Source organism: Astatotilapia calliptera, chromosome 20 (genome assembly GCF_964374335.1).
Source record: "Astatotilapia calliptera chromosome 20, fAstCal68.1, whole genome shotgun sequence".
In the NCBI taxonomy this organism is placed as follows: domain Eukaryota; kingdom Metazoa; phylum Chordata; class Actinopteri; order Cichliformes; family Cichlidae; genus Astatotilapia; species Astatotilapia calliptera.
In genome coordinates, this window is record NC_137441.1 from 2385709 (window position 1) to 2394521 (window position 8813).

Genomic DNA, 8813 nt, shown 5'->3' on the forward strand with positions numbered 1-8813 from the left:
GATTCTTTTATTTTTCAGATTTACTGCTTGGGATCTTTGTCTGGTGGTCCAGTCGACCCACTCTGGTCCCAGCTTTAGAATACTTTGGTATACAGAGAAGTTCAACCATTACTATTTTTGTACAATAAAACAAATAAAATGTTGCGTTTTCTACAAAAACGGGAACAGTAAAGCCCGACATCGACACCGTCAAACTCTGGATACTGTGCAGTGGAATATTCTGACCTTCTCTGTGTTATGTTGATATGGCTGAATGGATGGAAGGCTCCACAGGCTCCAGAGCGTCATGTTGTGTCTTCATGTAATCCTCTGTTTCAACATAAAGTACTCGTCTGTACAAGTTATCTTTTACATGGACTGTAAAAATAATTTCCCCCAGGGATCAATAAAGTATTCTGATTCTGATTCTGATTCTGATGGTACTCTTTGACCGTGGCAGGCAGATTACATGCTTGGATGAATGAATCTGTGCTTGTTATCATTCTTAGTCAAAAGCCATGCAGACTTTTATTGTGAAATGTGGTTTGAGCAGGTTTATAGGAAGCAAAAAACACTATGATCCGCTTTGTCAAACATCACATCTGTGGTGCTCTTACTACCACTCACGGTCGTCGCCCTTCTTCCTGATCTAGCTTCAACAGCTCTTTCCCACAGCCTGTGGCAACGCTCATCAAGTTTATCCCTCTGTTACTACAGGATCAGGATATTATTTAACGAACTTAGTGAATTTGTTCATTTCATTTCCAACTCCATATTTTGATTGAGTGAAAAAGATTCTTATGTCATGTTGGTGCAACCTCTGGGTTCATGCTTGTCACGGTCCTGGGTCGTTGATCCAGTGTTTTGAGGGTTCATGATGTACTTTTGGTTTATGAAGTTATGTTCCAGTGTTTTATCCGTTGTATTCACTCTGTTGTTTGTATCCCCAGGTCTTAGTTTGCTGTCTAGCCTTTAAGTTTCGGTTATTATTCCCCCCTCTGTGTTCCCCGTCCACTTGTGTATATAGTGTCTGCGTCTCCTTCTGTCCGGTGTTGTGATCTCCCTCTTGCTGTGTGTCGTGTCTGTAAGGTAACTCCTTGTATAATTCTTTCTGGTTAGTATCTCCCAGTTGGCCTTCCCAGTTTAAATCTGTTCTGAGTGCAGTCCTGCTTGTGAGTCTGGATTTTGGGTCCTGGCACACACAGATTACCGTGACAATGCCATGTCTGAAACAAAGTGTTTTAGGTCCTGTTTAAGAGAACTACCTTTTGATTGGCTGTTTATCATAAACAGAAGGTTTGACAGCTGAGTTGGTGCTGAGTGCTCACAGCCAGAACTGTGTGTCCGAGATGGCCTTAAAAGGAGTCACTCTCTATGACATCACAGAGATCCAAGACTAGAAAAAACTGCGATCTTAGTCTGAAAGGCTGAGGATCATAGAATTTATTACTTGCCTCGTTATTTGAAACTTTGGCAATATTCAATATGGATAATTCCATATCCTGTTACAGTTCAGCTACTGTAACAGTTATATATGACAGAAAACGAGGGAAAAGTCTTTGTTTGGATATCTGCTGCTGCTCGTTCAGTCCTACACTCATTTAGGTTTGACGACCTAAATCCACCCTGAACTTATTGTCTTCAACACTCCTGACAGTTGATGTGACACTGAGGTCAGGACTCGTGAATGTCGCATCAACATGAGGTTGGTGTTACTCAGCAAACGCTGACCCCACAGGATTCAGTTTCATGTATTCATCCCATCTGCTTCCTTTACCACACACACATACACTTACTCAGGAATGTGTTACATTGTACAGTGAAATGTGAGCCTGTGGGTACAGCAGGGTGTGTGTTATGATGTGATGTACTTGGCTGAAAGAATGAAAACACAGCTTTGGCGTTCACAAAAAACAGTTACCGGTTCTAATTGCATCTGCGTGGCAGACCGAGTCCATTTCTGAGTGACCGTCCCTCAACATAACAACTCCTAAAACGAAACTTTTGCAAAGCTATCACCCATAAATGTGATGATTTATGGTCACAGTGTGAGAGCATTGCTGGGTCGCTTCATATTTTCTGGCAGCTCGTTAGTTACAGATGTGACAGCTGTGACTCCTCCCTCTCCATGATGTGGTTTTCTGTCCTCGCTGATCACAGATTTTGGTCCTTCAGTGTTTCTGTTTGTGATGCCATTTGTCAAAGGTTGCCTGGGAACGATAACAACAAGAGTTAAACATTTTAACAAAAGCATATAATGAAAGTGGGCCAACTATTCATCATGTTAGCTTTATGTCTGTGGAAGTCCTGCATGAGTGACAAATAAACATAACAGATGAATGACACCAGCAGAAGTGACCTGTTTCTGCCTGGGCCACGTCCTGATGCTGCTCAAATGATGTCGTGTTTATGGAAGCTGTGCGGTATTCAATAAGAAATTAATGGACTTTTGTGTCCCAAAAACCATGACGAAGACATTTCTGAACCAGAAGCTGTGGGTGGATAAAAGCATCTACACTGCTCTGAGGACCAACACCACCGCCTGTAATAAAGAGCTCTCAGTCAGTAACATGAGGAAATACAAGGCTGCCTCTGATAAAGTCCACAGAGCGCAATCTGTCTCCAGAAGACCACGTACCATCACAGACTGTAAGGAAAAACCCTCGATCTCTCTGGCTGGAGAAGCACAGATCTTCTATGTGTACTTTGAGGGCAGGAAACCAACGTACCACCTGGTGGATTCATGACAACCACTGGGACAGATCACAACTTAAGGAGGACTTGATTCCCTTGAAGGCCGTGAATTTATTAGACGTTTTCTCAAGGGAAGTGCCAACGAGCTAGTCCCTGTGATATATTTAACGACTGCATCATCCCCACCAGAGATGGGCAGTAACGCGTTACTGTAATCTGATTACTTTTTTCAAGTAACGAGTAAAGTAAGGGATTACTATTGCAAAAACGGTAATTAGATTACCGTTACTTTCCCGTAGGAACGCTGCGTTACTGCGTTACTAAAACTGTGATTTTTTTGCGAGAATGTCTCATGACAGTGACGTAAGCGAGTGCGACGTTGGTGACAACAGCTGTGTGCAGATCAACAATGGATCATATATCGAGTGCAGAGAGAGTATAGGGCTTTGGAGTTGACGTCACGCCGCAATGCATTGTGGGAGCACAGCTCCATTTTCGGGGTCTACGAATCAAAGCAAACACACTGTGTTGGAACGACGACGACAAGAAACATGCTTAAAAGCAGCTCAAAAGAAAACGGACGGTATAGAGACCGATTGCGTCCAGAGGCGAAGCAGCGGTACTTGAAAAAAATAGAGTGCATCGCAAATCTGGACCCATATGAAATACGGCAGTGGAGTAAAGACCCAGACGACCTCCCGCCACTGTCCTACCCCGATATCTTCACGTATCTTGTTTGTGGAGTAAGCGCTTACACAGCAAACCAGTTTCGTAATTACAAGTCACTTGAGGCGCACATCCAATTTACAAATGGCTGGGTGCAAGATTTGGCTATTTTCAAGCCGCCAAACTCTGATTACATCATCAAAGTAAGTCAGCTGGAGTGCATCGAGTGAAATAGCCATTTTCCACCCCCCACCATAATTAATGTTATACATTTATCATTGAACTGCTAAAATAACGTTATCATATTATATGCCCGTAATTGTAAAGTACATGCAAATTAACACATTGATAATCGGGTAAATTATTAACGCCAATTTGTGTCCTTCCTGCAGTGTTGGGTAAGTTACTTTAAAATAGTAACTTAGTTACATTACTAGTTACTTCTCTCAAAAGTAACTCAGTTACTTCAAGTTACTCGTTACTTTCAAAGTAACTAGTTACTAGGGAAAGTAACTTTGGTTTTACTCAGACTTCTCTTGTTAATGTGTTGCTTCCATAACTTTGCCAGTCTTCTAGCTTGCTTACTTGCCACAACTGCACTGTGCCACCTACCAATAGAAAGGAAAAGATAATGTGCACATTTCCACGAGAGAAATCCCACGCCTGGACCGTCATTGACTGCTGCCATGATTCTAGCCTACGTCACAGCCTCATGTGCGCCTTTTACATCCAACACAAAAACTGCAGTCGTGGTGCTTTCGATTGTACTCAGAACTCGGAAATTCTGCCTTCTGAATAGGAAGATGTAGGTAACACCAGACTGCAGATGAGCTGCATACAGAGCTGGACTGGGACAAATAAATCGTCCCGGGCATTTTGACTAGGCCCACCATTATAGGAAAAATCATAAAGCCTTTGAATGATAATAAACACTGTTGTGACAGTGATGTACACTGTTCTGATGGTATATATGCATCAATCTATCAATCGTTTGTTGTAAGATTCAGATAATTATTTTTTAAAAGCGAGACATTTTAAATGAGAATAAGAAAGAAAAGTATTTCTTTGTGCCCCCCTCTCCCTGTTAATGCCCTACATGCCCCCCTGGCAACACTTTGCTAGATCCGCACCTGCACAGTTACCAGCTGTCAGCTACATAAAAAAGGATCCTGGGGTTATTTGTCTCTCAGAAACAGTTCATAACTTCAACTCATCCATGTCACCTAAAAGGTAAACCTGTTTCTCCATCACCTGTTCAGCTCTGATGATCCAGTAAGGACATCTCCTGGTTTCATCTTCATGTTTCCCTCTCACCACATAACCAAACCATATCATGACCAGCAGCTTTACAGCTGTGGCTCCAGCAAACATCAGCTGATACTAGAAATTAATATTAAATAAATTCTAGTATCAGCTGATCAAGCTTAAACGTGCTGCTGTTGTTTAGCGCGACATCCGCTGGTTTCCTCTTTCGGCGCAAAGTGGGCGATAAACAAACAAGAGAGCCGATCAGCTGATCACTGATCAGTTTTCATGATTGAAGTAGAAACGGAAGAGGGAGGGGGGAGAATGAAAGAAGAAGAGGCAGCTGTGCAGCAAAGACACAGAATAACTCCAGCTTTGTGCCTTTTCCATTGTAGCTGAATTATGGGACAAACTGTTCCTTTTCACCTCAATAAGAAACGCGTAATATTTCCTCTGAATACCAGACGGGACGGTTGGCAACTCTAATAACTTATGAACAAAATAAAGTGCAACATCATTAACTTCATAGCACCACCCAGCTGTATAGAAACTCCGTCATGCTAGCTAGCACGCAGTACGGAAAAAGTCAGAATAACAAAAATAAACTCCACCTAAACTTGGTCAGAGCGTTCTCACTCCCGAGGCGTAACATGTCGACGTTTTGTCACGTCCCGCGGCGTTCCTGAGGAACGTGAAAGGAGACCTTCGGCGTTCTTATGGTACGCGGTGGGTTATGGCTGGAATCCAGTGCAATGACGCTCCCGCGGCAATAGACGTTCCAGCCCTGTATTCCAGCCCTAAACCTAACCTTATCCCTAGCCCTAACCATAACCTTATTCCAGACCGTAACCAGGACTTTAATGATGTTAAATAGCGTGTTTCTAAGCGATTTGAAGAAAAAGAGCGAACATGTGTAGGTTCAGTCCAGACGGTTCTCATATTTCCTCTTTTTCCGAGGTCGTCATTTAGGAACGTGGTGGGTAGCCGAAAACGTAATATGGTGACGATTTGTCACCTAGCGTAAAATGTTACGCTTTGGGAGTGAGAACGGGTTGACTTGGTTTATATCTGACCCAGAGAGACTGCAGGTCATAACTTCTTACCTGAAGTTCAGTTCACACTCGGACCGGCGGCCGCCTCGGGTCTCTTTTCCTTCTGCGTCCCCTTTCTCCAGCCCGAGAACGTGTTGCTTTCTCTCATCCACCTGCTGGCCTCCACCACTTGCTAATGTTACTGAATCTGTGGAAGCTCCGCGATAGCCACCACACGAAGTAACGAGTAACGACCCTATCTAAATCCCAGTAACGACTAACGCGTTCCTGATTTTGGCATAATAACTAGTTACCGTGCTCGTTACCACAATAATAACGTAGTTACTGTAACGCGTTCCTTAATAACGCGTTAGTCCCAACACTGCCTTCCTGTCTCATTTCATTTATTGTCTTTACATCAACCAATCAAGTCACTCCATTCGATGTTTGATCGCAATTTCTATAACTTCCGAGACCACCAACGATGATATTATTCAGCTATAAAGTGTGATGTGAACATATTTAGAACTTACCGGAATGAAAATGTCTTGAGCACACCAACTGATATCTGGAGACGTAACAGAACTTGATATCAGCTCGTCTCACGGCTGCTATCCAGGCTAGACGCCTTTGTTTGGTAATATCCGATACATGAGCTCCTTCATGTTGCTTCCAGGTTGGGAAAGCATAAAAAGACAATCCAAACTTATTCCCGTGCCGGTCGTAAGATCGAACATTGCAGCCGACCACACAGCAAGTACGAACCATGGCTATGCTTTCGCTCCTTACTTAGACCCCCCAAAATGGCCAAAATCCTTTCCACGCCCACCCCCGTGACATCACGCTCCAAAGCCCTATGAGCGTGCAGCGTTTAAAGCGTGGAAGTACTGACCTTACTTTGAGTTTGATTCCATAAAAAGTGACAAAAACATTAGTGTCCGTTGTGCGTGGGAAGAAAACTTCTTTTTACAGTGAAAAACCCCCCTAAACTTCCAAGCAAGCACCGAGTAGCTACGACGTAATGGGAAACTCACAGAGAAACTCGCGGATTCTTCAACTGACCGCGGCACACCTGCACCAGGGTAAACCTCCGCCTACCCCACTCCTGCTTTACAGGTGAAAATAGAGCAACAGGACCGCTGAGTCTTTGACTTTATTTATTTTTTGCTGTGTTTTACTTGCATCTATTTGAAAGACTGAGTGTAAACACAAAAAATATTTTATTTTATGAGCTGGAATGTGCAGAAAATAGGTTTAAATGTTAAACTAATTTCTTCCAGTCAGAGAATGTTGCATATAATTACATTTTTGCTTGATGCATAAAGTTAAAAGATTAAAACTAATAAAACAAGTTTTAAAAAGAGACTTTTCCATTTGATTACATTTTGTATGATGGATTATGCAGAAAAAGTAGAATTGGGCTGAAAGATCTATCGCTTTATCACCTCTTCAGGTTGTAAATCGTGCTTTTAAAAAGTAACTAAGTAACTAAGTAACTAAGTAATTAATTACTTTTGAAAATACGTAATCAGTAAAGTAACGGGATTACTTTTTTGGGGAAGTAATCAGTAATTAGTTACTGATTACTTTTTTCAAGTAACTTGACCAACACTGATCCCCACATGCATCAAACAGTCAGACATAGTTCCTAAGAAAGTCCAGCTCCCAGCAGTTTAAATGACCATTGCTTCTGGATCCTTGATGTTTGCAGAGATAAAGCGAGATCAGAACCTTAAACACATCCTCCTTGCCCGAGCTTTACAATTTGCATACGTCCCCACAGATCCACAGATGACTCCATAGCCCACTTACTCAACTCTATCCAATTTGGGCACTAGCAGAAGGGTTCATGTTAGCCTGTTATTTATAGACTACAGTTCAGCACTTAATGCAGTAGCTCACTTCAGGCTGGCCACTAAACTAACCTTGGCCTGCCTTCCCCCACCCTCAAGGCGAGTCTTCAGTTTCCTGACTAGCAGACCACAGGTGGTTCGCACAACAGGTGGCTCAAGGTTGTGTGTTGAGTCCTCTGTTGGATCCCCCTTACACCTATGACTGTGCAGATACTTCAGACTCATCATCATAGTCAAGTAGACTCACTACTCAGTCACTTGAACACAAATAATGATGAGGCTGCCTGTCGGTATGAAGGTAAGCACCTAGCTGACTCGTGTAAGGAGAGCAACCTTGATGAATCAACTCAAAGACAATGTCACTTAAAAACAGCAGAGATGCTTTGACCCTCTCAGCATAAATGGGGCCCAGGTGGAGAGAATGAATACCTTCAAATACCTTGGTGTTTACTTGGGTGCATCACACAGTTAATTAGTGCCAAGTGACACTAGAATTTCATTCATTAAAACTGAAACACTGCTTTCTTGAGACTAAGAATTTCATTTTTAAGCCTGAGTGAAAACAGACAAACTGCCTCGGGCCTAAAAACTAAACTTGGGCTGTGAAGAAAATCGCCATGTTGCACCAAAGTTTCTTTTTTGGAAAATAAAGTCTGAACTGAAGATCGTAGCAAGAAATCGTCACTTTGTAATACAGGGTTTGGGAATGAATCAAAATCATAATATTTACCATGAAGTTCTCCTGAACTTAAGATGTTATTTTGCCCCAGATGCAGTCTGATCAGATGCCCAGACCACCTCACCTAGCTCTTATCAGTTAGAGGTGAGAATCCATCCATCCATTTCAGAGTGGGGTGCTGATCTGTTATTGGGGCCCATGTGGTCATAAACAGGGAAATATTGGTTCTCTCTGTGACATCATAAAGAGCTAAGAGTAGAAAATCCCTCCTGTCTGAAGCTGGGTTTTTAGCGTAGTCTAAAGGTTGAATCAGAGTTATTTGTGAACACAGGCACACCGACTCATTTCTTTGACACTTTGAAATGTTTGATTGTTGAATGTTCAGAGAAAGAGGACAGAAGTCAAATAAAGGCAGAATAAGTTCATTTAAAAAACATGAAAAGGAGAAAAAACTGACGAGAGAAAGAAACAGAAAACTGAGGATCAGAGAGTCACGCTGACATGGAGAAAATGGAAAGTGAGCACGGGTGGAGCGTGGAGTGGGGAGTTATTTTGTGCGTACCAGTCGGTGCAGTGTGTGAAATGTGAACTCTGCAGGGTGTGTGTGTGTGTGTGTGTGTGTGTGTGTGTGTGTGTGTGTGTGTGTGTGTGTGTGTGTGTGTGTGT